This window comes from Pseudophryne corroboree, unplaced genomic scaffold (assembly GCF_028390025.1).
Source record: "Pseudophryne corroboree isolate aPseCor3 unplaced genomic scaffold, aPseCor3.hap2 scaffold_719, whole genome shotgun sequence".
In the NCBI taxonomy this organism is placed as follows: Eukaryota; Metazoa; Chordata; class Amphibia; order Anura; family Myobatrachidae; genus Pseudophryne; species Pseudophryne corroboree.
In genome coordinates, this window is record NW_026970301.1 from 297,932 (window position 1) to 325,075 (window position 27,144).

The following is a 27,144-nucleotide window of genomic DNA, read 5'->3' on the forward strand; positions in this document are numbered from 1 at the left end:
TCTGACTTTTACCAGAGCTGACCAGAGGAAAGCACAAACGCAGTCCCCCACTACCACAAATAATGCAGTCGAGTTTCCCACATTTGGGGAAATCACAGGGGTCAGCATACCCAGAGTGCAATGAATGAACCTCACCCTGGGAGAACAATCTTCATGACCATGGTATCTCCTATGCAAAATAAGTATGATTTGGGATAGGGCTGGGGAGGGCCGCTGCTCAGGCACATCTCTGTCAAGTAAAGGAGATTCAACTGAGGCAACACAAGGGAACTCTCATCTGGGGACAACAACTGCAGGGAGAACACATATTTTCAGATGAACATGGGAGGGCAGAAGGCTGCCTAATACTGAAGCACCCCCAAACAACAAATCAAATGCAACTACTAGTGCAAGCATTCCTGGGGGAAGGCCTGCAGCAGATGGATTTGCATATGGTGATGTCATCCAAGCAGTGGGTCAAAGTTGGCTTCAACCCTCGTCTGCATATGAAAATAAAAAAGGGGTGTGCAGGGCATGGCGGCCTTTTGCGGCGCTTGGATGACCCCTAGTTCGCATTAAACACCTCCACCTTCCTTCGGTGTGGGGCTCATGTTGGCTATGCCCCAGCCCCTGAAGCATTCAAGCTGATTTCTTGCAGCAGCTGGGCACTGTAACAGCTCCAGAGCTGCTCTGTAAAGCAAGTAAAAGGGTGTGGGCCCTGCAGCACTACCTGTAGTTTGCATTGTGCGTTGGAAGGCACAAAGTAAGCAGACGGGAGAAGTCAGGATAGTGCACAAGGGCATAGAAGGGAGCGGCTCAAGAAAAGAGAAGTGGAAACAGACAGCAAACTAGGCTGGAGAGAGACCTGAGACAAAGAGATCTGAATTATACGAGAGCCGACCAGAGGAAACACAAATTATGTAATCAAGTGTCCCACATTTGGGGAAATCGTAGGAGCAGCACACCCAGAGTGCATTGGGTGAGCCTTGCCCTGGGAGAAGCACCTTCCTGATCATAGTATCTCACCTGGCAGGTAAGTAGGAGTTGGGCTAGAGCTGGGGAGGGTCGCTGTTCGGGCACCCCCCTGTCAAGTGAAGGAGATCCAACTGAGGCAGCACAAGGAAACTCTCGAAAAAAGAACAAGGCTAGAGGAAGATCTGAGACAAAGAAATCTGACTTTTACCAGAGCTGACCAGAGAAAAGCACAAACACAGTCCCCCACTACCACAAATAATGCAGTCGAGTTTCCCACATTTGGGGAAATCACAGGGGTCAGCATACCCAGAATGCAATGAATGAACTTCACCCTGGGAGAACAATCTTCATGACAATTGTATCTCCTATGCAAAATAAGTATGATTTGGGATAGGGCTGGGGAGGGCCGCTGCTCAGGCACATCTCTGTCAAGTAAAGGAGATTCAACTGAGGCAGCACAAGGGAACTCTCATCTGGGGACAACAACTGCAGGGAGAACACATATTTTCAGATGAACATGGGAGAGCAGAAGGCTGCCTAATACTGAAGCACCCCCAAACAACAAACCAAATGCAACAACTAGTACAAGCATTCCTGGGAAAAGGTCTGCAGAAGACGGATTTGCATACGGTGATGTCATCCAAGCAGTGGGCCAAAGTTGGCTGGAACCCTCATCTGCATATGAAAAGAGAAAAGGGGTATGCAGGGCATGGCGGCCTTTTGCGGCGCTTGGATGACCCTTAGTTAGCATTAAACACCTCCACCCTCCGTCGGTGTGGGGCTCATGTTGGCTATGCCCCAGCCCCTGAAGCATTCAAGCTGATTTCTTGCAGCAGCTGGGCACTGTAACAGCTCCAGAGCTGCTCTGTAAGGCAAGTAAAAGGGTGTTGGCCCTGCAGCACTACCTGTAGTTTGCATTGTGCGTTGGAAGGCACAAAGTAAGCAGACAGGTGAAGTCAGGAGAGTGCACAAGGGCATAGAAGGCAGCGGCTCAAGAAAAGAGAAGTGGAAACAGACAGCAAACTAGGCTGGAGAGAGACCTGAGACAAAGAGATCTGAATTATACGAGAGCCGACCAGGGGAAACACAAATTATGCAGTCAAGTTTCCCACATTTGGGGAAATCACAGGAGCAGCACACCCAGAGTGCAATGGGTGAGCCTTGCCCTGGGAGAAGCACCTTCATGATCATAGTATCTCACCTGGCAGGTATGTAGGAGTTGGGCTAGAGCTGGGGAGGGTCGCTGCTCGGGTACCCCCCTGTCAAGTGAAGGAGATCAAACTGAGGCAGCACAATGGAACTCTCGAAAGAAGAACAAGGCTAGAGGAAGATCTGAGACAAAGAAATCTGACTTTTACCAGAGCTGACCAGAGGAAAACACAAACACAGTCCCCCACTACCACAAATAATGCAGTTGAGTTTCCCACATTTGGGGAAATCACAGGGGTCAGCATACCCAGAATGCAATGAATGAACCTCACCCTGGGAGAACAATCTTTATGACCATGGTATCTCCTATGCAAAATAAGTATGATTTGGGATAGGGCTGGGGAGGGCCGCTGCTCAGGCACATCTCTGTCAAGTAAAGGAGATTCAACTGAGGCAGCACAAGGGAACTCTCATCTGGGGACAAAAACTGCAGGGAGAACACATATTTTCAGATGAACATGGGAGAGCAGAAGGCTGCCTAATACTGAAGCACCCCCAAACAACAAACCAAATGCAACAACTAGTGCAAGCATTCCTGGGGGAAGGCCTGCAGCAGATAGATTTGCATATGGTGATGTCATCCAAGCAGTGGGTCAAAGTTGGCTTCAACCCTCGTCTGCATATGAAAAGAGAAAAGGGGCGTGCAGGGCATGGTGGCCTTTTGCGGCACTTGGCTGACCCCTAGTTTGCATTAAACACCTCCACCCTCCTTCGGTGTGGGGCTCATGTTGGCTATGCCCCAGCCCCTGAAGCATTCAAGCTGATTTCTTGCAGCAGCTGGGCACTGTAACAGCTCCAGAGCTGCTCTGTAAGGCAAGTAAAAGGGTGTGGGCCCTGCAGCACTACCTGTAGTTCGCATTGTGCGTTGGAAGGCACAAAGTAAGCAGAAAGGAGGAGAAGTCAGGATAGTGCGCAAGGGCATAGAAGGGAGCGGCTCAAGAAAAGAGAAGTGGAAACAGACAGCAAACTAGGCTGGAGAGAGACCTGAGACAAAGATATCTGAATTATACGAGACCTGACCAGGGGAAACACAAATTATGCAGTCAAGTTTCCCACATTTGGGGAAATCGCAGGAGCAGCACACCCAGAGTGCAATGGGTGAGCCTTGCCCTTGGAGAAGCACCTTCATGATCATAGTATCTCACCTGGCAGGTAAGTAGGAGTTGGGCTAGAGCTGGGGAGGGTCGCTGCTCGGGCACCCCCTGTCAAGTGAAGGAGATCCAACTGAGGCAGCACAAAGGAACTCTCGAAAGAAGAACAAGGCTAGAGGAAGATCTGAGACAAAGAAATCTGACTTTTACCAGAGCTGACCAGAGGAAAGCACAAACACAGTCCACCACTACCACAAATAATGCAGTCGAGTTTCCCACATTTGGGGAAATCACAGGGTTCAGCATACCCAGAGTGCAATGAATGAACCGCACCCTGGAGAACAATCTTCATAACAATGGTATCTCCTATGCAAAATAAGTATGATTTGGGATATGGCTGCGGAGGGCTGCTGCTCAGGCACATCTCTGTCAAGTAAAGGAGATTCAACTGAGGCAGCACAAGGGAACTCTCATCTGGGGACAACAACTGCAGGGAGAACACATATTTTCAGATGAACATGGGAGGGCAGAAGGCTGCCTAATACTGAAGCACCCCCAAACAACAAACCAAATGCAACAACTAGTGCAAGCATTCCTGGGGGAAGGCCTGCAGCAGATAGATTTGCATATGGTGATGTCATCCAAGCAGTGGGTCAAAGTTGGCTTCAACCCTCGTCTGCATATGAAAAGAGAAAAGGGGCATGCAGGGCATGGTGGCCTTTTGCAGCACTTGGCTGACCCCTAGTTTGCATTAAACACCTCCACCCTCCTTCGGTGTGGGGCTCATGTTGGCTATGCCCCAGCCCCTGAAGCATTCAAGCTGATTTCTTGCAGCAGCTGGGCACTGTAACAGCTCCAGAGCTGCTCTGTAAGGCAAGTAAAAGGGTGTGGGCCCTGCAGCACTACCTGTAGTTCGCATTGTGCGTTGGAAGGCACAAAGTAAGCAGAAAGGAGGAGAAGTCAGGATAGTGCGCAAGGGCATAGAAGGGAGCGGCTCAAGAAAAGAGAAGTGGAAACAGACAGCAAACTAGGCAGGAGAGAGACCTGAGACAAAGAGATCTGAATTATACGAGACCTGACCAGGGGAAACACAAATTATGCAGTCAAGTTTCCCACATTTGGGGAAATCGCAGGGGCAGCACACCCAGAGTGCAATGGGTGAGCCTTGCCCTGGGAGAAGCACCTTCATGATCATAGTATCTCACCTGGCAGGTAAGTAGGAGTTGGGCTAGAGCTGGGGAGGGTCGCTGCTCGGGCACCCCCCTGTCAAGTGAAGGAGATCCAACTGAGGCAGCACAAGGAAACTCTCGAAAGAAGAACAAGGCTAGAGGAAGATCTGAAACAAAGAAATCTGACTTTTACCAGAGATCAGAGGAAAACACAAACACAGTCCCCCACTGCCAACAAATAAAGCAGTCACGTTTCCCACATTTGGGGAAATCACAGGGGTCAGCATACCCAGAATGCAATGAATGAACCTCACCCTGGGAGAGTAATCTTCATGACCATGGTATCTCCTATGCAAAATAAGTATGATTTGGGATAGGGCTGGGGAGGGCCGCTGCTCATGCACATCTCTGTCAAGTAAAGGAGATTCAACTGAGGCAGCACAAGGGAACTCTCATCTGGGGACAACAACTGCAGGGAGAACACATATTTTCAGATGAACATGGGAGGGCAGAAGGCTGCCTAATACTGAAGCACCCCCAAACAACAAACCAAATGCAACAACTAGTGCAAGCATTCCTGGGGGAAGTTCTGCAGAAGACGGATTTGCATACGGTGATGTCATCCAAGTAGTGGGTCAAAGTTGGCTTCAACCCTCATCTGCATATGAAAAGAGAAAAGGGGCGTGCAGGGCATGGCGGCCTTTTGCGGTGCTTGGATGACCCCTAGTTCGCATTAAACACCCCACCCTCCTTTGGTGTGGGGCTCATGTTGGCCATGCCCCATCCCCTGAAGCATTCAAGCTGATTTATTGCAGCAGCTGGGCACTGTAACAGCTCCAGAGCAGCTCTGAACGGCAAGTAAAAGGGTGTGGGCCCTGCAGCACTACCTGTAGTTTGCATTGTGCATTGGAAGGCACAAAGTAAGCAGACAGGAGAAGTCAGGATAGTGCGCAAGGGCATAGAAGGGAGCGGCTCAAGAAAAGAGAAGTTGAAACAGACAGCAAACTAGGCTGGAGAGAGACCTGAGACAAAGAGATCTGAATTATACGAGAATCGACCAGGGGAAACACAAATTATGCAGTCAAGTTTCCCACATTTGGGGAAATCGCAGGAGCAGCACACCCAGAGTGCAATGGGTGAGCCTTGCCCTGGGAGAAGCACCTACATGATCATAGTATCTCACCTGCCAGGTAAGTAGAAGTTGGGCTAGAGCTGGGGAGGGTCGCTGCTCGGGTACCCCCCTGTCAAGTGAAGGAGATCCAACTGAGGCAGCACAAGGGAACTCTCGAAAGAAGAACAAGGCTAAAGGAAGATCTGAGACAAAGAAATCTGACTTTTACCAGAGCTGACCAGAGGAAAGCACAAACACAGTCCCCCACTACCACAAATAAAGCAGTCGAGTTTCCCACATTTGGGGAAATCACAGGGGTCAGCATACCCAGAATGCAATGAATGAACCTCACCGTGGGAGAACAATCTTCATGACCATGGTATCTCCTATGCAAAATAAGTATGATTTGGGATAGGGCTGGGGAGGGCCGCTGCTCAGGCACATCTCTGTCAAGTAAAGGAGATTCAACTGAGGCAGCACAAGGGAACTCTCATCTGGGGACAACAACTGCAGGGAGAACACATATTTTCAGATGAACATGGGAGGGCAGAAGGCTGCCTAATACTGAAGCACCCCCAAACAACAAACCAAATGCATCAACTAGTGCAAGCATTCCTGGGGGAAGGCCTGCAGCAGATGGATTTGCATACGGTGATGTCATCCAAGCAGTGGGTCAAAGTTGGCTTCAACCCTCGTCTGCATATGAAAAGAGAAAAGGGGCGTGCAGGGCATGGCGGCCTTTTGCGGCGCTTGGATGACCCCTAGTTCGCATTAAACACCTCCACCCTCCTTCGGTGTGGGGCTCATGTTGGCTATGCCCCAGCCCCTGAAGCATTCAAGCTGATTTCTTGCAGCAGCTGGGCACTGTAACAGCTCCAGAGCTGCTCTGTACGGCAAGTAAAAGGGTGTGGGCCCTGCAGCACTACCTGTAGTTTGCATTGTGCATTGGAAGGCACAAAGTAAGCAGACAGGAGGAGAAGTCAGGATAGTGCACAAGGGTATAAAAGGGAGGGGCTCATGAAAAAAGAAGTGGAAACAGACAGCAAACTAGGCTGGAGAGAGACCTGAGACAAAGAGATCTGAATTATACGAGAGCCGACCAGGGGAAACACAAATTATGCAGTCAAGCTTCCCACATTTGGGGAAATCAGAGTGCAATGGGTGAGCCTTGCCCTGGGAGAAGCACCTTCATGATCATAGTATCTCACCTGGCAGGTAAGTAGGAGTTGGGCTAGAGCTGGGGAGGGTCGCTGCTCGGGCACCCCCCTGTCAAGTGAAAGAGATCCAACTGAGGCAGCACAAGGAAACTCTCGAAAGAAGAACAAGGCTAGAGGAAGATCTGAGACAAATAAATCTGACTTTTACCAGAGCTGACCAGAGGAAAGCACAAACACAGTCCCTCACTACCACAAATAATGCAGTCGAGTTTCCCACATTTGGGGAAATCACAGGGGTCAGCATACCCAGAATGCAATGAATGAACCTCACCCTGGGAGAACAATCTTCATGACCATGGTATCTCCTATGCAAAATAAGTATGATTTGGGATAGGGCTGGGGAGGGCCGCTGCTCAGGCACATCTCTGTCAAGTAAAGGAGATTCAACTGAGGCAGCACAAGGGAACTCTCATCTGGGGACAACAACTGCAGGGAGAACACATATTTTCAGATGAACATGGGAGGGCAGAAGGCTGCCTAATACTGAAGCACCCCCAAACAACAAACCAAATGCAACAACTAGTGCAAGCATTCCTGGGGGAAGGCCTGCAGCAGATGGATTTGCATACGGTGATGTCATCCAAGCAGTGGGTCAAAGTTGGCTTCAACCCTCGTCTGCATATGAAAAGAGAAAAGGGGCGTGCAGGGCATGGCGGCCTTTTGCGGTGCTTGGATGACCCCTAGTTCACATTAAACACCTCCACCCTCCTTCGGTGTGGGGCTCATGTTGGCTGTGCCCCAGCCCCTGAAGCATTCAAGCTGATTTCTTGCAGTAGCTGGGCACTGTAACAGCTCCAGAGCTGCTCTGTACGGCAAGTAAAAGGGTGTGGGCCCTACAGCACTACCTGTAGTTTGCATTGTGCATTGGAAGGCACAAAGTAAGCAGACAGGAGGAGAAGTCAGGATAGTGCACAAGGGTATAAAAGGGAGGGGCTCATGAAAAAAGAAGTGGAAACAGACAGCAAACTAGGCTGGAGAGAGACCTGAGACAAAGAGATCTGAATTATACGAGAGCCGACCAGGGGAAACACAAATTATGCAGTCAAGCTTCCCACATTTGGGGAAATCGCAGGGGCACCACACCCAGAGTGCAATGGGTGAGCCTTGCCCTGGGAGAAGATCCTTCATGATCATAGTATCTCACCTGGCAAGTAAGTAGGAGTTGGGCTAGAGCTGGGGAGGGTCGCTGCTCGGGCACCCCCCTGTCAAGTGAAAGAGATCCAACTGAGGCAGCACAAGGAAACTCTCGAAAGAAGAACAAGGCTAGAGGAAGATCTGAGACAAATAAATCTGACTTTTACCAGAGCTGACCAGAGGAAAGCACAAACACAGTCCCCCACTACCACAAATAATGCAGTCGAGTTTCCCACATTTGGGGAAATCACAGGGGTCAGCATACCCGGAATGCAATGAATGAACCTCACCCTGGGAGAACAATCTTCATGACCATGGTATCTCCTATGCAAAATAAGTATGATTTGGGATAGGGCTGGGGAGGGCCGCTGCTCAGGCACATCTCTGTCAAGTAAAGGAGATTCAACTGAGGCAGCACAAGGGAACTCTCATCTGGGGACAACAACTGCAGGGAGAACACATATTTTCAGATGAACATGGGAGGGCAGAAGGCTGCCTAATACTGAAGCACCCCCAAACAACAAACCAAATGCAACAACTAGTACAAGCATTCCTGGGGGAAGGCCTGCAGCAGATGGATTTGCATATAGTGATGTCATCCAAGCAGTGGGTCAAAGTTGGCTTCAACCCTCGTCTGCATATGAAAAGAGAAAAGGGGCGTGCAGGGCATGGCGGCCTTTTGCGGCGCTTGGATGACCCCTAGTTCGCATTAAACACCTCCACCCTCCTTCGGTGTGGGGCTCATGTTGGCTATGCCCCAGCCCCTGAAGCATTCAAGCTGATTTCTTGCAGCAGCTGGGCACTGTAACAGCTCCAGAGCTGCTCTGAACGGCAAGTAAAAGGGTGTGGGCCCTGCAGCACTACCTGTAGTTTGCATTGTGCATTGGAAGGCACAAAGTAAGCAGACGGGAGAAGTCAGGATAGTGCGCAAGGGCATAGAAGGGAGCGGCTCAAGAAAAGAGAAGTTGAAACAGACAGCAAACTAGGCTGGAGAGAGACCTGAGACAAAGAGATCTGAATTATACGAGAGCCGACCAGGGGAAACACAAATTATGCAGTCAAGTTTCCCACATTTGGGGAAATCGCAGGAGCAGCACACCCAGAGTGCAATGGGTGAGCCTTGCCCTGGGAGAAGCACCTACATGATCATAGTATCTCACCTGCCAGGTAAGTAGAAGTTGGGCTAGAGCTGGGGAGGGTCGCTGCTCGGGTACCCCCCTGTCAAGTGAAGGAGATTCAACTGAGGCAGCACAAGGGAACTCTCGAAAGAAGAACAAGGCTAGAGGAAGATCTGAGACAAATAAATCTGACTTTTACCAGAGCTGACCAGAGGAAAGCACAAACACAGTCCCCCACTACCACAAATAATGCAGTCGAGTTTCCCACATTTGGGGAAATCACAGGGGTCAGCATACCCAGAATGCAATGAATGAACCTCACCCTGGGAGAACAATCTTCATGACCATGGTATCTCCTATGCAAAATAAGTATGATTTGGGATAGGGCTGGGGAGGGCCGCTGCTCAGGCACATCTCTGTCAAGTAAAGGAGATTCAACTGAGGCAGCACAAGGGAACTCTCATCTGGGGACAACAACTGCAGGGAGAACACATATTTTCAGATGAACATGGGAGGGCAGAAGGCTGCCTAATAATGAAGCACCCCCAAACAACAAACCAAATGCAACAACTAGTGCAAGCATTCCTGGGGGAAGGCCTGCAGCAGATGGATTTGCATACGGTGATGTCATCCAAGCAGTGGGTCAAAGTTGGCTTCAACCCTCGTCTGCATATGAAAAGAGAAAAGGGGCGTGCAGGGCATAGCGGCCTTTTGCGGCGCTTGGATGACCCCTAGTTCGCATTAAACACCTCCACCCTCCTTCGGTGTGGGGCTCATGTTGGCTATGCCCCAGCCCCTGAAGCATTCAAGCTGATTTCTTGCAGCAGCTGGGCACTGTAACAGCTCCAGAGCTGCTCTGTACGGCAAGTAAAAGGGTGTGGGCCCTGCAGCACTACCTGTAGTTTGCATTGTGCATTGGAAGGCACAAAATAAGCAGACAAGAGGAGAAGTCAGGATAGTGCACAAGGGTATAAAAGGGAGGGGCTCATGAAAAAAGAAGTGGAAACAGACAGCAAACTAGGCTGGAGAGAGACCTGAGACAAAGAGATCTGAATTATACGAGAGCCGACCAGGGGAAACACAAATTATGCAGTCAAACTTCCCACATTTGGGGAAATCGCAGGGGCACCACACCCAGAGTGCAATGGGTGAGCCTTGCCCTGGGAGAAGCACCTTCATGATCATAGTATCTCACCTGGCAGGTAAGTAGGAGTTGGGCTAGAGCTGGGGAGGGTCGCTACTCGGGCACCCCCCTGTCAAGTGAAAGAGATCCAACTTAGGCAGCACAAGGAAACTCTCGAAAGAAGAACAAGGCTAGAGGAAGATCTGAGACAAATAAATCTGACTTTTACCAGAGCTGACTAGAGGAAAGCACAAACACAGTCCCCCACTACCACAAATAATGCAGTCGAGTTTCCCACATTTGGGGAAATCACAGGGGTCAGCATACCCAGAATGCAATGAATGAACCTCACCCTGGGAGAACAATCTTCATGACCATGGTATCGCCTATGCAAAATAAGTATGATTTGGGATAGGGCTGGGGAGGGCCGCTGCTCAGGCACATCTCTGTCAAGTAAAGGAGATTCAGCTGAGGCAGCACAAGGGAACTCTCATCTGGGGACAACAACTGCAGGGAGAACACATATTTTCAGATAAAAATCTTGGTCATGCTCTGGTTTCTCTTCAGAACGAACAAATCTTTCGCCTCTTACTAAAGATTTCCGTGGAGAGGAGCAAAACCGAGTTTTATCTCAATTTTTGCATGCCCCATCTTTTTGGGGTTTCTTTTACCGGTTTAAAGATAGAATGAGTGTGCTTTAATGTAAGCTCATTTGCATAGAAATGACAGTAAATGTTTATTTATGTTCAAACAGAACTTTCTTGACCATGCTACTTGCTTTAAAGATCTGGGAGCACATGGAATACAGTACAAACCATGCTTATAGCAAGGAGAAGCCAGGTGAGAAATCTGCTTTCTTTCAAATTGGGCGCTCACTTTGATCTGAATGAGGACTGCTGGCACAGCACTCAGGCGACAGGTGGAATCTTGGTCATGCTCTGGTTTCTCTTCAGAATGAACAAATCTTTCGCCTTTTATTAAAGATTATCCGTGGAGAGGAGCAAAACTGAGTTTTATCTAAATTTTTGCATGCCCCATATTATTGGGGTTTCTTTTATCAGTTTAAAGACAGAACGAGTGTGCTTTCTTGTTAGCTTTAATGTAAGTTTATTTGCATAACAATGACAATAAATGTCTGTTTCTTTTCAAGCAGAACTTTCTTGACCATACTAATTGCTTGAAAGATCTGGGAGCACATGGAAAAGAGTACAAACCATGTTTATAGCAAGGGGAAGCCTGGTGAGAAATCTGCTTTCTTTCTTTCAAATTGGGTGCTCACTTTGAGCTGAATGAGGACTGCTGGCATGGCACTCAGGCGACAGGTGGAATCTTGGTCATGCTCTGGTTTCTCTTCAGAACGAACAAATCTTTCGCCTTTTACTAAAGATTTCCGTGGAGAGGAGCAAAACTGAGTTTTATCTCAATTTTTGCATGCCCCATATCATACCTCCCAACTGTCCCGATTTTCGCGGGACAGTCCCGTTTTTTGGGGACTGTCCCGCTGTCCCACCTGCGGGCCGCAGTGTCCCGCGGTGGGTAGGACAGTTGGGAGGCTCTGTCTGTCGCTGCCCTGCTTAGCAGAGCAGAGGTGAATAGTCGCTGTGCGCACAGCGTCTATTCACTGAAGTCAGAGGGAGAGGTGGCATGCCAGCGGCTCACAGAGCGCTGGGCATGCCCCCTCAGTGCCGAAAACGGGGGCGTGACTCGCGATCGCGGGTCCTCCCGCGAAGCCATGCCCCTTTTTACTTAGGCCACGCCCTTTTTGGGAGCGCGTGCGACTTCGCCGCGCGTGTGTCCCTCTTTGCGAGCCGACAAAGTTGGGAGGTATGCCCATATTATTGGGGTTTCTTTTATCAGTTTAAAGACAGAACGAGTGTGCTTTCTGGTTAGCTTTAATGTAAGTTTATTTGCATAACAATGACAGTAAATGTTTGTTTCTTTTCAAACAGAACTTTCTTGACCATGCTACTTGCTTGAAAGATCTGGGAGCACATGGAAAACAGTACAAACCATGCAGTATCACAAGAGCCTTTATTTGATCTTTCATGAAGATAGAGCAGAATTGAGGACACGTCAACAATTTCTGCCGAAGGTGGTTCATCTTTCCACATGGTGCCTTTGGCCACTGACACCTTCGTTGAGTCAAAGTCTCTGGCTGTGGTCAGAACTTTGAAAATTTATGTCACCAGAACGGTTCAGATTAGGAAAACAGAGGCTCTGTTTGTCCTGTATGCTCCCAACAGGATTGGGTGTCCTGCTTCCATGTAGACCATTATGCGCTGGATCTGTGGTAAGATACAGCATGCTCATTCCATGGCAGGATTGCCGTTACTGAATTAGGTGAAGACCCATTCTACTAGAAAGGTGGGTTCATCCTGGGCAGCAGGTCGGGGAGTCTCGGCATTGCAACTTTGCCGAGCAGCTATTTAGTAAACACTTTTGCTAAGTTTTACAAGTTTGATACCTTGGCCGATGATAACTTCAAGTTGGGTCATTCGGTGCTGCAGAGTCGTACGCACTCTTCCACCCGTTCAAGAGCTTTGGTATAACCCCATGGTTCTTAATGTGACCCCAGCATCCTCTAGGTCGTATGAGAAAATAGGATTTTAATACCTACCGGTAAATCCTTTTCTCTTAGTCTGTAGAGGATGCTGGGCACCCGTCCCAGTCCATACTGTGTCTGCAGTTATTACTTGTGGTTATACACATGTTGTGTTATGGTTCTGGTCAGCTTTTTGCTGCAATTATTCATGCCGTTGGCTTGTGTTCTGTTGAATGCCACGTTCTGCGGCATGCTTAAGGTGTGAGCTGGTAAGATGCTCACCTTAGTTTAACAATAAATCCTTTCCTCGAAATGTCCGTCTCCATGGGCACAGTTCCTATAACTGGAGTCTGGAGGAGGGGCATAGAGGGAGGAGCCAGTTCACACCCTTTGATAGTCTTAAAGTGCCCATGTCTCTTGCGGATCCCGTCTATACCCCATGGTTCTTAATGTGACCCCAGCATCCTCTACGGACTAAGAGAAAAGGATGCCCTTGCGCACTATCCTGACTTCTCCTCCCGTCTGCTTACTTTGTGCCTTCCAACGCACAATGCAAACTACAGGTGGTGCTGCAGGGCCCACACCCTTTTACTTGCCTTACAGAACAGCTCTGGAGCTGTTACAGTGCCCAGCTGCTGCAAGAAATCAGCTTGAATGCTTCAGGGGATGGGGCATGGCCAACATGAGCCCCACACCAAAGGAGGGTGGGGGTGTTTAATGAGAACTAGGGGTCATCCAAGCACTGCAAAAGGCCGCCATGCCCTGCACGCCCCTTTTCTCTTTTCATATGCAGATGAGGGTTCCAGCCAACTTTGGCCCACTGCTTGAATAACATCACTGTATGCAAATCCGTCTGCTGCAGACCTTCCCCCAGGAAGGCTTGTACTAGATGTTGCATATGGTTTGATATTTGATGGTGCTTCAGTATTAGGCAGCCTTCCGCCCTCCCATGTTCATCTGAAAAGATGTGGTCTCCCTGCAGTTGTTGTCCCCAGACGAGAGTTCCCTTGTGCTTCCTCAGTTGAATCTCCTTAACTTGACGGGGGAGGGGCTGCCCGAGCAGCCACCCTCCCCAGCCCTATCCCAACTCATACTTAGTTTGCATATGAGATCTCTTGATCATGAAGATTGTTCTCACAGGGTGAGGTTCATCCATTATATTTTAAAATAGGAAGGTACAAATTACATATTTGAATTGCATTTATGTGCTGGATTCAAATGTCCCCCCCCCCCCCTTCCTTTCTCAATTGTGCCCGTCAGCAGCTATTCTAAGGTTGCTGCCAATGGGTGTGACACATTAATTTCTTCTGTGGGGTACACTGGACTCCACAAGGATTCACATTGGGGTGTAGAGTAGGATCTTGATCTGAGGCACCAACCGGCTCAAAGCTTTTGACTGTTCCCAAGATGCTCAGTGCATTCTCCTCTATAACCCCGCTTCCATGAACAGGGAGCTCAGTTTGTAGTTGGTGCCTTCAGTAGCAGGCCACTTAACAGGGGCCTGCCTCAGGCAGCCTATTCTTAGCTATAAATTTTGACAAGAAAAGAAGAACTTGTTTTATGAGAATCTACAAGGGCTGCAGCAGGCTAGGTCTAATAGACATCTTTACTGCAGCTTCATCACTCCCAGCGGCGCTGTATACTCCCGTGCCCTGGTTGCTGGGTCACTGCAGCGGAGGGTCCGGTTTCATCCTAAGGTCAGTCACACACACACCACCCTTCCGGATCACGAGGCCGCTGATGAAGGGGAGCGTGGCCGTAGGGGGTGGACCGTGTGCGCACTGGCGTGGACACTGATTACTGGGCAGCCGCTCCACTAGCCACCAGGTACAGTTAAGGAGCACAGGTCTGGGGGTTTTTCTCCTATATTAACCCAATTTTGTACTGCCCGCAGCGCATTGTGATAGGTAATAGGGCCTGATTCAGGTTGGATTGCAATCACAATAAGCGATCCAACTGCAAAAATTGCTAAGAGCATACGCATGTGCCTGCATTTTCTGCGGCACCCCGCAGAGAATGCGATCGCCTCTGCCTGTCAATCGGGGCGGGGGGGGATAGGTGGGTCAGCAACACTCCATTTCCAAGTCAGGGATGGAGCGGTGCGGGGGCAAGGCTTCAAAATGGGGTCTGCAACGGAGTAGACACAGGGGGCGTGGTCACAGCGGCTGTATGACATCACATTCAGCCGCTGTGATCACAAAAATGGTGGCGGCTTCCTGCGCGCACATACAGTCTGCACCAGCAGGAGGCTACACCATTTTTTATGATCACGCTGAACTGCAGTGCGACTGCAATTACAGCATGGTCAAGAAGGGAGGCGTCATGCTGGGTGGCCATGCCCTTTCACTGTGCAGGAGCCAGCACCGCTCACACACTAGTCCCCGGGTGCAGCCCCCAACCCCCGGGACACCCGGAGCAACAAAATGTAGATTCAGGCCACCAGGCCACGCCCCTACCTATGAAACCATGCCTCCTTTTTACCATTGCGCTGCTTATCTGCGCGCACTGCATTACAATCTCCCTCGCCACCTCTCTGGGTGTCACCAGTGATAGTGACACCTCTGCCATGCTTGTAGCAGCTGGTCCTAAGATCTACGCCTCAAGCCCTGAGTGTTTGCCCTTGTGACTTGTTGATCATCATAGCGAAGCAGATGCTTACAGAAAACTGCAGGGGCTTAGATTGAAAATAAAAAAATTGATTGGTATAAGGTAGAGAGGAGCGGGTTCGGTTCTCCGAGAACCGAATTCCCCACGAACTCCACGTTGTTTACACTGGTCCGAGGCAGGCTCGGTTGTTCCCGCCTGACTCGCAAAACCTGAACAAGGGAAAATGTCATCATCCCGCTGTCGGATTCTCGCGAGATTCGGATTCCATATAAAGAGCTGCGCGTTGCCGCCATTTTTACTCGTGCATTGAAGAGAGAGCGGAATGGACGTGGCTATGTTCTCTCAGTGGAAATCTCAATATCAGTGCTCAGTATCAGTGGTTACTTATTGCTGCTCAGTAATACTAGTAGTGTGTCTCTCCTGCTCAGTGTCAGTTCTCAGTAGTATCCTCATCAGTGCTCAGTATCACTGCTCATTGTCTTGTGCTGCATTGTGGTGCTCAGCATACTACAGTACATTACTAATAGTCCAGTGCTGCATCTTGCTGCTCAGTGTCAGTTCTAGTATCCTCATCAGTGCTCACTATCACTGTTCATTGCATTTTGGTTTTCTGTATACTACAGTAACATAGTAATATAGTAACATATAGTAACATAGTTTTTGAGGTTGAATAGAGGCAAATTGCCCATCGTGTTCAACCTGTTTTAAGTTGTGATGATTCTACATACTTGCTGAATAATGTTTTATGACTAGTTAGCTACTATAACTCATGTTACCCCCGGATTAACCATGTTGATATTTTAAGTATTATAACCTTAGATAGCTTTTTCATTCAGAAATGTATCCATTCCTTTTTTAAATCCAATTACAGAGTCCGCCATTACCACCTTCCCTGGCAGGGAATTCCACATCCTGATTGCCCTAACAGTGAAGATCATAGTATCTCACCTGGCAGATAAGTAGGAGTTGGGCTAGAGCTGTGGAGGATTGCTGCTCGGGCACCCCCTGTCAAGTGAAGGAGATCCAACTGAGGCAGCACAAGGGAACTCTCGAAAGAAGAACAAGGCTAGAGGAAGATCTGAGACAAAGAAATCTGACTTTTACCAGAGCTGACCAGAGGAAAGCACAAACACAGTCCCCCACTACCACAAATAATGCAGTCGAGTTTCCCACATTGGGGAAATCACAGGGGTCAGCATACCCAGAATGCAATGAATGAACCTCACCCTGGGAGAACAATCTTCATGACCATGGTATCTCCTATGCAAAATAAGTTTGATTTGGGATAGGGCTGGGGAGGGCCGCTGCTCAGGCACATCTCTGTCAAGTAAAGGAGATTCAACTGAGGCAGCACAAGGGAACTCTCATCTGGGGACAACAACTGCAGGGAGAACACATATTTTCAGATGAAAATCTTGGTCATGCTCTGGCTTCTCTTCAGAACGAACAAATCTTTCGCCTTTTACTAAAGATTTCCGTGGAGAGGAGCAAAACTGAGTTTTACCTCAATTTTTGCATGCCCCATCTTTTTGGATTTTCTTTTATCGGTTTAAAGATAGAATGAGTGTGCTTTAATGAAAGCTCATTTGCATAGAAATTACAGTAAATGTTTGTTTCTTTTCAAACAGAACTTTCTTGACCATGCTACTTGCTTGAAAGATCTGGGAGCACATGGAATACAGTACAAACCATGCTTATAGCAAGGAGAAGCCAGGTGAGAAATCTGCTTTCTTTCAAATTGGGCGCTCACTTTGATCTGAATGAGGACTGCTGGCATGGCACTCAGGCGACAGGTGGAATCTTGGTCATGCTCTGGTTTCTCTTCAGAATGAACAAATCTTTCGCCATTTATTAAAGATTTCCGTGGAGAGGAGCAAAACTGAGTTTTATCTCAATTTTTGCATGCCCCATATTATTGGGGTTTCTTTTATCAGTTTAAGGACAGAATGAGTGTGCTTTCTTGTTGGCTTTAATGTAAGTTTATTTGTATAACAATGACAGTAAATGTCTGTTTCTTTTCAAACAGAACTTTCTTGACCATGCTACTTGCTTGAAAGATCTGGGAGCACATGGAAAAGAGTAAAAACCATGCTTATAGCAAGGGGAAGCCTGGTGAGAAATCTGCTTTCTTTCTTTCAAATTGGGTGCTCACTTTGAGCTGAATGAGGACTGCTGGCATGGCACTCAGGCGACAGGTGGAATCTTGGTCATGCTCTGGTTTCTCTTCAGAACGAACAAATCTTTCGCCTTTTACTAAAGATTTCCGTGGAGAGGAGCAAAACTGAGTTTTATCTCAAATTTTGCATTCCCCATCTTATTGGGGTTTTATTTTATCTGTTTAAAGATAGAACGAGTGTGCTTTAATGTAAGCTCATTTGCATAGAAATGACAGTAAATGTTTGTTTCTTTTCAAACAGAACTTTCTTGACTATACTAATTGCTTGAAAGATCTGGGAACACATGGAAAAGAGTACAAACCATGTTTATAGCTAGGGGAAGCCTGGTGAGAAATCTGCTATCTTTCTTTCAAATTGGGTGCTCACTTTGAGCTCAATGAGAACTGCTGGCATGGCACTCAGGCGACAGGTGGAATCTTGGTCATGCTCTGGTTTCTCTTCAGAACTAACAAATATTTCGCCTTTTATTAAAGATTTCCGTGGAGAGGAGCAAAACTGAGTTTTATCTCAATTTTTGCATGCCCCATATTATTGGGGTTTCTTTTATCAGTTTAAAGACAGAACGAGTGTGCTTTCTTGTTAGCTTTAATGTAAGTTGCCATAGATGCAGTGAAACACACGTGTAGGGCACGGCGTGTCCGCGTGTATTTGACTCATGTGAAATGTTATAAAACAAAAATATATGATTATGATGTTAGCTGTTAGTCTCCACTAATAGGGAATAGAAGCTGAGCTATAAGAAAGGAATACACTAGATATGATGTCACTTAGCAGATACAATGTCTAAAGTGCATACAGATAGCTACTAATAACTCTTGATAAGAAAGTATATCAGTGTGGGTATATTTATATGATGGGATATTGGGACTAGTGAATATATATCACTCCTGCTGTCCAGATTGGCAATAACCAGACAATTATGATAAGAGTAGAGATGTCACATGGGCTGCTATAGATATTAATTTAATGCTGTATGTGTCATTTGTTACAAATGGATACATTTTCTATGAGTCAGCCTAGCAGCTGCATGTTCTAACAGAACACTATCCTCACACAGAATCTGCTAACCTTGAGATAACTAAATGACAGTGTGTAACAGTCTCTTTACTATAAGACTGTTACAAAGTAATATATATATTTGAAGTCAGTCTAGCAGCTGTGTGTTCCAGCAGTTTATAAGACAAAGAAAATCTCCTATTGTGGAATCTAGACACATGGGACTGCTGGCCTGTGTCATACTATTTCTATGTAATACCAGTAACATGTATATAACTGTTACATCATTGTTACAAATGGATAAATCTTTGAGTCAGCCTAGCAGCTGCATGTCCTAACAGGACACCATAAATCCTTTACAGTGTAACAAATTGATTGGTAACACTTAAAGGCTGGAGAGCAGTTATATGCCTTACTAGCATACTCAATATACCACATTATTACACCAGTTACCACGATTATTGACAGCGCATTTGATATATTATATTACCCTCACACTGAGTCTGTTTACCTTTAGATAACTAAGTGACCGAATATGTAACAGTTTCTCTATCATAAGACTGTTACAAAGTGAGATAGATATATTTGGAAGTCAGTCAAACAGCTGTGTGTTTCAGCGGTTTATAAGAAAATCCCTCATTGTGGAATCTGGACCACTAAGGGTTATTATATATATAGCACATGGAATTGCCACATCTCCCTATATGATAATTTCATTACACTGTAACATAATAAGAATTAACTCTTTAACAGTGTAAATAGAGAGTAATGAATCTCTGACACATGGAATATATTATTTCTTAGATGAATTGGATAAACCATTATGACAGACACTTTGCTTCCTAATAAGAATTGAGGTGCTATACCTCTAAGGAAAGCATTATTGCCTACGCCTAGATCAGATTAAATAAGATCTGGCTGAATATATGAAGGAAGGTTGCTATTTATATGAGAATTGGAATTGCTATATTCCTTAAGGCAACCCCACCGATTGATATATGTTGTCAATTAAGTATATCTGAACGGCTATATCTGGACCAGATTTAATAAGATCTGGCTGATTATATGAAGGAGGGCTGCTATTTATATTGGAATTGCCATATTCCTTAAGGCAACCGCACCTGTTGGTATATCTCGCCAATTAACTATATCTAAACAGCTAAATTAAAGCTATTCATCATTTTTTTAGTTTGGATATTAATAAATATGATCTTTCCATGATGCATAGAGATTTCCCTATCAAGTGATTCCTTATCCGATATAGAAAGCTATCCCCCTGTGGTATTGAATTTAGGAATATAGTCTTAGGGGACACAGAGAAATAAGTGATCCCCATCTACCTAAGCACCCCACAAATTGGAGGTTAGCTTACCGGTTATACTCAATCACCCCCACAAATTCGCCAATGGGGATGGCTTCCCGGGAGGTAACCCCTATTGAGTGAAGGGAGTATATAGGATACGACCCAGTGGTACCTGACGACATAGATACTAACAGCTATTTAATAACATTACGCTAGAAAGTGATTATTAGCAACATATATATCTATATAAACAACCCCGCCAGGGTTGTGCCTTCAAAAATAATCACACACGGACACGCTTTTTAAACCTTTTTTTCACATCTCTTTATTCTTCTTATGCACATGTATGTTAGTTCTGTGATTTTAACCTTTATGTTTCACTGCAGTTTGGGATAATAATATTAATATTTATCCAATTTTAATACATACTTAATAAAGGTTATATTTTATGATTCATTCATTCTGTCCAGTGCGTCAACAGTGCAGATTTCTTCTTGTTTTTTCTCCCAAATTCTATAACAATGACAGTAAATGTTGTTTCTTTTCAAACAGAACTTTCTTGACCATGCTACTTGCTTGAAAGATCTGGGAGCACATGGAAAACAGTACAAACCATGCAGTATCACAAGAGCCTTTATTTGATCTTTCATGAAGATAGAGCAGAATTGAGGACACGTCAACAATTTCTGCCGAAGGTGGTTCATCTTTCCACATGGTGCCTTTGGCCACTGACACCTTCGTTGAGTCAAAGTCTCTGGCTGTGGTCAGAACTTTGAAAATTTATGTCACCAGAACGGTTCAGATTAGGAAAACAGAGGCTCTGTTTGTCCTGTATGCTCCCAACAGGATTGGGTGTCCTGCTTCCATGTAGACCATTATGCGCTGGATCTGTGGTAAGATTCAGCATGCTCATTCCATGGCAGGATTGCCGTTACTGAATTAGGTGAAGACCCATTCTACTAGAAAGGTGGGTTCATCCTGGGCAGCTGGTCGGGGAGTCTCGGCATTGCAACTTTGCCGAGCAGCTATTTAGTAAACACTTTTGCTAAGTTTTACAAGTTTGATACCTTGGCTGATGATAACCTCAAGTTGGGTCATTCGGTGCTGCAGAGTCGTACGCACTCTCCCACCCGTTCAAGAGCTTTGGTATAACCCCATGGTTCTTAATGTGACCCCAGCATCCTCTAGGTCGTATGAGAAAATAGGATTTTAATACCTACCGGTAAATCCTTTTCTCTTAGTCCGTAGAGGATGCTGGGCACCCGTCCCAGTCCATACTGTGTCTGCAGTTATTACTTGTGGTTATACACATGTTATGTTATGGTTCTGGTCAGCTTTTTGCTGCAATTGTTCATGCCGTTGGCTTGTGTTCTGTTGAATGCCACGTTCTGCGGCATGCTTAAGGTGTGAGCTGGTAAGATGCTCACCTTAGTTTAACAATAAATCCTTTCCTCGAAATGTCCGTCTCCCTGGGCACAGTTCCTATAACTGGAGTCTGGAGGAGGGGCATAGAGGGAGGAGCCAGTTCACACCCTTTGAAAGTCTTAAAGTGCCCATGTCTCTTGCGGATCCCGTCTATACCCCATGGTTCTTAATGTGACCCCAGCATCCTCTACGGACTAAGAGAAAAGGATGCCCTTGCGCACTATCCTGACTTCTCCTCCCGTCTGCTTACTTTGTGCCTTCCAACGCACAATGCGAACTACAGGTGGTGCTGCAGGGCCCACACCCTTTTACTTGCCTTACAGAACAGCTCTGGAGCTGTTACAGTGCCCAGCTGCTGCAAGAAATCAGCTTGAATGCTTCAGGGGATGGGGCATGGCCAACATGAGCCCCACACCAAAGGAGGGTGGGGGTGTTTAATGCGAACTAGGGGTCATCCAAGCACCGCAAAAGGCCGCCATGCCCTGCATGCCCCTTTTCTCTTTTCATATGCAGATGAGGGTTCCAGCCAACTTTGGCCCACATCTTGGATGACATCACCGTATGCAAATCCGTCTTCTGCAGACCTTCCCCCAGGAATGCTTGTACTAGTTGTTGCATATGGTTTGATATTTGATGGTGCTTCAATATTAGGCAGCCTTCCACCCTCCCATGTTCATCTGAACAGATGTGGTCTCCCTGCAGTTGTTGTCCCCAGACGAGAGTTCCCTTGTGCGTCCTCAGTTGAATCTCCTTAACTTGACGGGGGAGGGGCTGCCCGAGCAGCCACCCTCCCCAGCCCTATCCCAACTCATACTTATTTTGCATATGAGATCTCTTGATCATGAAGATTGTTCTCACAGGGTGAGGTTCATCCATTATATTTTAAAATAGGAAGGTACAAATTACATATTTGAATTGCATCTATGTGCTGGATTCAAATGTCCCCCCCCCCCTTTCCTTTCTCAATTGTGCCCGTCAGCAGCTATTCTAAGGTTGCTGCCAATGGGTGTGACACATTAATTTCTTCTGTGGGGTACACTGGACTCCACAAGGATTCACATTGGGGTGTAGAGTAGGATCTTGATCTGAGGCACCAACCGGCTCAAAGCTTTTGACTGTTCCCAAGATGCTCAGCGCATCCTCCTCTATAACCCCGCTTCCATGAACAGGGAGCTCAGTTTGTAGTTGGTGCCTTCAGTAGCAGGCCACTTAACAGGGGCCTGCCTCAGGCAGCCTATTCTTAGCTATTAATTTTGACAAGAAAAGAAGAACTTGTTTTATGAGAATCTACAAGGGCTGCAGCAGGCTAGGTCTAATAGACATCTTTACTGCAGCTTCATCACTCCCAGCGGCGCTGTATACTCCCGTGCCCTGGTTGCTGGGTCACTGCAGCGGAGGCTCCAGTTTCTTCCTAAGGTCAGTCACACACACACCGCCCTTCCGGATCACGAGGCCGCTGATGAAGGGGAGCGTGGCCGTAGGGGGTGGACCGTGTGCGCACTGGCGTGGACACTGATTACTGGGCAGCCGCTCCACTAGCCACCAGGTACAGTTAAGGAGCACAGGTCTGGGAGTTTTACTCCTATATTAACCCAATTTTGTACTGCCCGCAGCGCATTGTGATAGGTAATAGGGCCTGATTCAGGTTGGAATGCAATCACAATAAGCGATCCAACTGCAAAAATTGCTAACAGCATACGCATGTGCCTGCATTTTCTGCGGCACCCCGCAGAGAATGCGATCGCCTCTGCCTGTCAATCGGGGCGGGGGGGGGAGAGGGGGGTCAGCAACACTCCATTTCCAAGTCAGGGATGGAGCGGTGCGGGGGCAAGGCTTCAAAATGGGGTCTGCAACGGAGGAGACACAGGGGGCGTGGTCACAGCGGCTGTATGACATCACATTCAGCCGCTGTGATCACAAAAATGGTGGCGGCTTCCTGCGCGCACATACAGTCTGCACCAGCAGGAGGCTACACCATTTATTATGATCACGCTGAACTGCAGTGCGACTGCAATTACAGCATGGTCAAGAATGGAGGTGTCATGCTGGGTGGCCATGCCCTGTCACTGTGCAGGAGCCAGCACCGCACACATACTAGTCCCCGGGTGCAGCCCCCAACCCCCGGGACACCCGGAGCAACAAAATGTAGATTCAGGCCACCAGGCCACGCCCCTACCTATGAAACCATGCCTCCTTTTTACCATTGCACTGCTTATCTGCGCGCACTGCATTGCCCTTGTGACTTGTTGATCATCATAGCGAAGCAGATGCTTACAGAAAACTGCAGGGGCTTAGATTGAAAATAAAAAAATTGATGGGTATAAGGTAGAGAGGAGCGGGTTCGGTTCTCCGAGAACCGAATTCCCGACGAACTCCACGTGGTTTACACTGGTCCGAGGCAGGCTCGGTTGTTCCCGCCTGACTCGGAAAACCTGAACAAGGGAAAATGTCATCATCCCGCTGTCGGATTCTCTCGAGATTCGGATTCCATATAAAGAGCTGCGCGTTGCCGCCATTTTTACTCGAGCATTGAAGAGAGAGCGGAGAGGACGTGGCTATGTTCTCTCAGTGGAAATCTCAATATCAGTGCTCAGTATCAGTGGTTACTTATTGCTGCTCAGTAATACTAGTAGTGTGTCTCTCCTGCTCAGTGTCAGTTCTCAGTAGTATCCTCATCAGTGCTCAGTATCACTGCTCATTGTCTTGTGCTGCATTGTGGTGCTCAGCATACTACAGTACATTACTAATAGTCCAGTGCTGCATCTTGCTGCTCAGTGTCAGTTCTAGTATCCTCATCAGTGCTCACTATCACTGCTCATTACATTGTGGTGTTCTGTATACTACAGTAACATAGTAATATAGTAACATATAGTAACATAGTTTTTGAGGTTGAATAGAGGCAAATTGCCCATCGTGTTCAACCTGTTTTAAGTTGTGATGATTCTACATACTTGCTGAATAATGTTTTATGACTAGTTAGCTACTATAACTCATGTTACCCCCGGATTAACCATGTTGATATTTTAAGTATTATAACCTTGGATAGCTTTTTCATTCAGAAATGTATCCATTCCTTTTTTAAATCCAATTACAGAGTCCGCCATTACCACCTTCCCTGGCAGGGAATTCCACATCCTGATTGCCCTAACAGTGAACATCATAGTATCTCACCTGGCAGGTAAGTAGGAGTTGGGCTAGAGCTGTGGAGGATTGCTGCTCGGGCACCCCCTGTCAAGTGAAGGAGATCCAACTGAGGCAGCACAAGGGAACTCTCGAAAGAAGAACAAGGCTAGAGGAAGATCTGAGACAAAGAAATCTGACTTTTACCAGAGCTGACCAGAGGAAAGCACAAACGCAGTCCCCCACTACCACAAATAATGCAGTCGAGTTTCCCACATTTGGGGAAATCACAGGGGTCAGCATACCCAGAGTGCAATGAATGAACCTCACCCTGGGAGAACAATCTTCATGACCATGGTATCTCCTATGCAAAATAAGTATGATTTGGGATAGGGCTGGGGAGGGCCGCTGCTCAGGCACATCTCTGTCAAGTAAAGGAGATTCAACTGAGGCAACACAAGGGAACTCTCATCTGGGGACAACAACTGCAGGGAGAACACATATTTTCAGATGAACATGGGAGGGCAGAAGGCTGCCTAACACTGAAGCACCCCCAAACAACAAACCAAATGCAACTACTAGTGCAAGCATTCCTGGGGGAAGGCCTGCAGCAGATGGATTTGCATATGGTGATGTCATCCAAGCAGTGGGTCAAAGTTGGCTTCAACCCTCGTCTGCATATGAAAATAAAAAAGAGGTGTGCAGGGCATGGCGGCCTTTTGCGGCGCTTGGATGACCCCTAGTTTGCATTAAACACCTCCACCTTCCTTCGGTGTGGGGCTCATGTTGGCTATGCCCCAGCCCCTGAAGCATTCAAGCTGATTTCTTGCAGCAGCTGGGCACTGTAACAGCTCCAGAGCTGCTCTGTAAAGCAAGTAAAAGGGTGTGGGCCCTGCAGCACTACCTGTAGTTTGCATTGTGCGTTGGAAGGCACAAAGTAAGCAGACGGGAGAAGTCAGGATAGTGCACAAGGGCATAGAAGGGAGCGGCTCAAGAAAAGAGAAGTGGAAACAGACAGCAAACTAGGCTGGAGAGAGACCTGAGACAAAGAGATCTGAATTATACGAGAGCCGACCAGAGGAAACACAAATTATGTAATCAAGTGTCCCACATTTGGGGAAATCGTAGGAGCAGCACACCCAGAGTGCATTGGGTGAGCCTTGCCCTGGGAGAAGCACCTTCCTGATCATAGTATCTCACCTGGCAGGTAAGTAGGAGTTGGGCTAGAGCTGGGGAGGGTCGCTGTTCGGGCACCCCCCTGTCAAGTGAAGGAGATCCAACTGAGGCAGCACAAGGAAACTCTCGAAAAAAGAACAAGGCTAGAGGAAGATCTGAGACAAAGAAATCTGACTTTTACCAGAGCTGACCAGAGGAAAGCACAAACACAGTCCCCCACTACCACAAATAATGCAGTCGAGTTTCCCACATTTGGGGAAATGACAGGGGTCAGCATACCCAGAATGCAATGAATGAACCTCACCCTGGGAGAACAATCTTCATGACAATGGTATCTCCTATGCAAAATAAGTATGATTTGGGATAGGGCTGGGGAGGGCCGCTGCTCAGGCACATCTCTGTCAAGTAAAGGAGATTCAACTGAGGCAGCACAAGGGAACTCTCATCTGGGGACAACAACTGCAGGGAGAACACATATTTTCAGATGAACATGGGAGAGCAGAAGGCTGCCTAATACTGAAGCACCCCCAAACAACAAACCAAATGCAACAACTAGTACAAGCATTCCTGGGAAAAGGTCTGCAGAAGACGGATTTGCATACGGTGATGTCATCCAAGCAGTGGGCCAAAGTTGGCTGGAACCCTCATCTGCATATGAAAAGAGAAAAGGGGTATGCAGGGCATGGCGGCCTTTTGCGGCGCTTGGATGACCCTTAGTTCGCATTAAACACCTCCACCCTCCGTCGGTGTGGGGCTCATGTTGGCTATGCCCCAGCCCCTGAAGCATTCAAGCTGATTTCTTGCAGCAGCTGGGCACTGTAACAGCTCCAGAGCTGCTCTGTAAGGCAAGTAAAAGGGTGTTGGCCCTGCAGCACTACCTGTAGTTTGCATTGTGCGTTGGAAGGCACAAAGTAAGCAGACAGGAGAAGTCAGGAGAGTGCACAAGGGCAAGGGCAGGGGCTCAAGAAAAGAGAAGTGGAAACAGACAGCAAACTAGGCTGGAGAGAGACCTGAGACAAAGAGATCTGAATTATACGAGTAGCCGACCAGAGGAAACACAAATTATGTAGTCAAGTGTCCCACATTTGGGGAAATCGTAGGAGCAGCACACCCAGAGTGCAATGGGTGAGCCTTGCCCTGGGAGAAGCACCTTCCTGATCATAGTATCTCACCTGGCAGGTAAGTAGGAGTTGGGCTAGAGCTGGGGAGGGTCGCTGCTCGGGCACCCCCCTGTCAAGTGAAGGAAATCCAACTGAGGCAGCACAAGGAAACTCTCAAAAAAAGAACAAGGCTAGAGGAAGATCTGAGACAAAGAAATCTGACTTTTACCAGAGCTGACCAGAGGAAAGTACAAACACAGTCCCCCACTACCACAAATAATGCAGTCGAGTTTCCCACATTTGGGGAAATCACAGGGGTCAGCATACCCAGAATGCAATGAATGAACCTCACCCTGGAAGAACAATCTTCATGACCATGGTATCTCCTATGCAAAATAAGTATGATTTGGGATAGGGCTGGGGAGGGCCGCTGCTCAGGCACATCTCTGTCAAGTAAAGGAGATTCAACTGAGGCAGCACAAGAGAACTCTCATCTGGGGACAACAACTGCAGGGAGAACACATATTTTCAGATGAACATGGGAGAGCAGAAGGCTGCCTAATACTGAAGCA

The 27,144-nt window shown here is 47.5% G+C and overlaps 31 non-coding genes across 31 annotated transcripts; 7 read left to right on the forward strand and 24 right to left on the reverse strand.

The window, feature by feature from the left end:
* Positions 1–22: 22 nt before the first annotated feature.
* Positions 23–186, reverse strand: LOC135039864 (U1 spliceosomal RNA). The gene has a single exon (XR_010233838.1). It is a non-coding gene; the product is annotated as a U1 spliceosomal RNA (small nuclear RNA).
* A 671-nt stretch (positions 187–857) lies between these two features.
* LOC135039931 (U1 spliceosomal RNA) lies at positions 858–1,020 on the reverse strand. Its single transcript, XR_010233901.1, has one exon. It is a non-coding gene; the product is annotated as a U1 spliceosomal RNA (small nuclear RNA).
* Positions 1,021–1,172: 152 nt separating this feature from the next.
* On the reverse strand, positions 1,173–1,336 carry LOC135039973 (U1 spliceosomal RNA). Its single transcript, XR_010233939.1, has one exon. It is a non-coding gene; the product is annotated as a U1 spliceosomal RNA (small nuclear RNA).
* A 671-nt stretch (positions 1,337–2,007) lies between these two features.
* On the reverse strand, positions 2,008–2,170 carry LOC135039921 (U1 spliceosomal RNA). The gene has a single exon (XR_010233893.1). It is a non-coding gene; the product is annotated as a U1 spliceosomal RNA (small nuclear RNA).
* A 152-nt stretch (positions 2,171–2,322) lies between these two features.
* On the reverse strand, positions 2,323–2,486 carry LOC135039975 (U1 spliceosomal RNA). The gene has a single exon (XR_010233941.1). It is a non-coding gene; the product is annotated as a U1 spliceosomal RNA (small nuclear RNA).
* Positions 2,487–3,160: 674 nt separating this feature from the next.
* LOC135039915 (U1 spliceosomal RNA) lies at positions 3,161–3,323 on the reverse strand. Its single transcript, XR_010233887.1, has one exon. It is a non-coding gene; the product is annotated as a U1 spliceosomal RNA (small nuclear RNA).
* A 151-nt stretch (positions 3,324–3,474) lies between these two features.
* Positions 3,475–3,637, reverse strand: LOC135039875 (U1 spliceosomal RNA). Its single transcript, XR_010233849.1, has one exon. It is a non-coding gene; the product is annotated as a U1 spliceosomal RNA (small nuclear RNA).
* A 674-nt stretch (positions 3,638–4,311) lies between these two features.
* LOC135039893 (U1 spliceosomal RNA) lies at positions 4,312–4,474 on the reverse strand. Its single transcript, XR_010233867.1, has one exon. It is a non-coding gene; the product is annotated as a U1 spliceosomal RNA (small nuclear RNA).
* A 149-nt stretch (positions 4,475–4,623) lies between these two features.
* On the reverse strand, positions 4,624–4,788 carry LOC135039917 (U1 spliceosomal RNA). Its single transcript, XR_010233889.1, has one exon. It is a non-coding gene; the product is annotated as a U1 spliceosomal RNA (small nuclear RNA).
* Positions 4,789–5,458: 670 nt separating this feature from the next.
* On the reverse strand, positions 5,459–5,621 carry LOC135039873 (U1 spliceosomal RNA). Its single transcript, XR_010233847.1, has one exon. It is a non-coding gene; the product is annotated as a U1 spliceosomal RNA (small nuclear RNA).
* Positions 5,622–5,773: 152 nt separating this feature from the next.
* LOC135040001 (U1 spliceosomal RNA) lies at positions 5,774–5,937 on the reverse strand. The gene has a single exon (XR_010233966.1). It is a non-coding gene; the product is annotated as a U1 spliceosomal RNA (small nuclear RNA).
* A 972-nt stretch (positions 5,938–6,909) lies between these two features.
* Positions 6,910–7,073, reverse strand: LOC135039969 (U1 spliceosomal RNA). The gene has a single exon (XR_010233935.1). It is a non-coding gene; the product is annotated as a U1 spliceosomal RNA (small nuclear RNA).
* Positions 7,074–7,747: 674 nt separating this feature from the next.
* Positions 7,748–7,910, reverse strand: LOC135039934 (U1 spliceosomal RNA). The gene has a single exon (XR_010233903.1). It is a non-coding gene; the product is annotated as a U1 spliceosomal RNA (small nuclear RNA).
* A 152-nt stretch (positions 7,911–8,062) lies between these two features.
* LOC135040002 (U1 spliceosomal RNA) lies at positions 8,063–8,226 on the reverse strand. Its single transcript, XR_010233967.1, has one exon. It is a non-coding gene; the product is annotated as a U1 spliceosomal RNA (small nuclear RNA).
* Positions 8,227–8,897: 671 nt separating this feature from the next.
* On the reverse strand, positions 8,898–9,060 carry LOC135039878 (U1 spliceosomal RNA). The gene has a single exon (XR_010233852.1). It is a non-coding gene; the product is annotated as a U1 spliceosomal RNA (small nuclear RNA).
* Positions 9,061–9,212: 152 nt separating this feature from the next.
* On the reverse strand, positions 9,213–9,376 carry LOC135039881 (U1 spliceosomal RNA). The gene has a single exon (XR_010233855.1). It is a non-coding gene; the product is annotated as a U1 spliceosomal RNA (small nuclear RNA).
* A 674-nt stretch (positions 9,377–10,050) lies between these two features.
* Positions 10,051–10,213, reverse strand: LOC135039924 (U1 spliceosomal RNA). Its single transcript, XR_010233896.1, has one exon. It is a non-coding gene; the product is annotated as a U1 spliceosomal RNA (small nuclear RNA).
* A 152-nt stretch (positions 10,214–10,365) lies between these two features.
* Positions 10,366–10,529, reverse strand: LOC135039980 (U1 spliceosomal RNA). Its single transcript, XR_010233946.1, has one exon. It is a non-coding gene; the product is annotated as a U1 spliceosomal RNA (small nuclear RNA).
* A 144-nt stretch (positions 10,530–10,673) lies between these two features.
* LOC135039946 (U5 spliceosomal RNA) lies at positions 10,674–10,789 on the forward strand. The gene has a single exon (XR_010233913.1). It is a non-coding gene; the product is annotated as a U5 spliceosomal RNA (small nuclear RNA).
* A 270-nt stretch (positions 10,790–11,059) lies between these two features.
* LOC135039965 (U5 spliceosomal RNA) lies at positions 11,060–11,176 on the forward strand. The gene has a single exon (XR_010233931.1). It is a non-coding gene; the product is annotated as a U5 spliceosomal RNA (small nuclear RNA).
* Positions 11,177–11,462: 286 nt separating this feature from the next.
* LOC135039964 (U5 spliceosomal RNA) lies at positions 11,463–11,575 on the forward strand. The gene has a single exon (XR_010233930.1). It is a non-coding gene; the product is annotated as a U5 spliceosomal RNA (small nuclear RNA).
* Positions 11,576–16,389: 4,814 nt separating this feature from the next.
* LOC135039978 (U1 spliceosomal RNA) lies at positions 16,390–16,552 on the reverse strand. Its single transcript, XR_010233944.1, has one exon. It is a non-coding gene; the product is annotated as a U1 spliceosomal RNA (small nuclear RNA).
* A 144-nt stretch (positions 16,553–16,696) lies between these two features.
* Positions 16,697–16,812, forward strand: LOC135039944 (U5 spliceosomal RNA). The gene has a single exon (XR_010233911.1). It is a non-coding gene; the product is annotated as a U5 spliceosomal RNA (small nuclear RNA).
* Positions 16,813–17,082: 270 nt separating this feature from the next.
* Positions 17,083–17,198, forward strand: LOC135039957 (U5 spliceosomal RNA). The gene has a single exon (XR_010233923.1). It is a non-coding gene; the product is annotated as a U5 spliceosomal RNA (small nuclear RNA).
* Positions 17,199–17,484: 286 nt separating this feature from the next.
* LOC135039938 (U5 spliceosomal RNA) lies at positions 17,485–17,600 on the forward strand. The gene has a single exon (XR_010233905.1). It is a non-coding gene; the product is annotated as a U5 spliceosomal RNA (small nuclear RNA).
* Positions 17,601–17,875: 275 nt separating this feature from the next.
* On the forward strand, positions 17,876–17,991 carry LOC135039961 (U5 spliceosomal RNA). Its single transcript, XR_010233927.1, has one exon. It is a non-coding gene; the product is annotated as a U5 spliceosomal RNA (small nuclear RNA).
* Positions 17,992–24,513: 6,522 nt separating this feature from the next.
* Positions 24,514–24,677, reverse strand: LOC135039968 (U1 spliceosomal RNA). The gene has a single exon (XR_010233934.1). It is a non-coding gene; the product is annotated as a U1 spliceosomal RNA (small nuclear RNA).
* Positions 24,678–25,348: 671 nt separating this feature from the next.
* LOC135039932 (U1 spliceosomal RNA) lies at positions 25,349–25,511 on the reverse strand. Its single transcript, XR_010233902.1, has one exon. It is a non-coding gene; the product is annotated as a U1 spliceosomal RNA (small nuclear RNA).
* Positions 25,512–25,663: 152 nt separating this feature from the next.
* Positions 25,664–25,827, reverse strand: LOC135040007 (U1 spliceosomal RNA). Its single transcript, XR_010233972.1, has one exon. It is a non-coding gene; the product is annotated as a U1 spliceosomal RNA (small nuclear RNA).
* A 668-nt stretch (positions 25,828–26,495) lies between these two features.
* On the reverse strand, positions 26,496–26,659 carry LOC135039918 (U1 spliceosomal RNA). The gene has a single exon (XR_010233890.1). It is a non-coding gene; the product is annotated as a U1 spliceosomal RNA (small nuclear RNA).
* A 152-nt stretch (positions 26,660–26,811) lies between these two features.
* LOC135039927 (U1 spliceosomal RNA) lies at positions 26,812–26,975 on the reverse strand. The gene has a single exon (XR_010233898.1). It is a non-coding gene; the product is annotated as a U1 spliceosomal RNA (small nuclear RNA).
* Between the last annotated feature and the right edge of the window lie 169 nt (positions 26,976–27,144).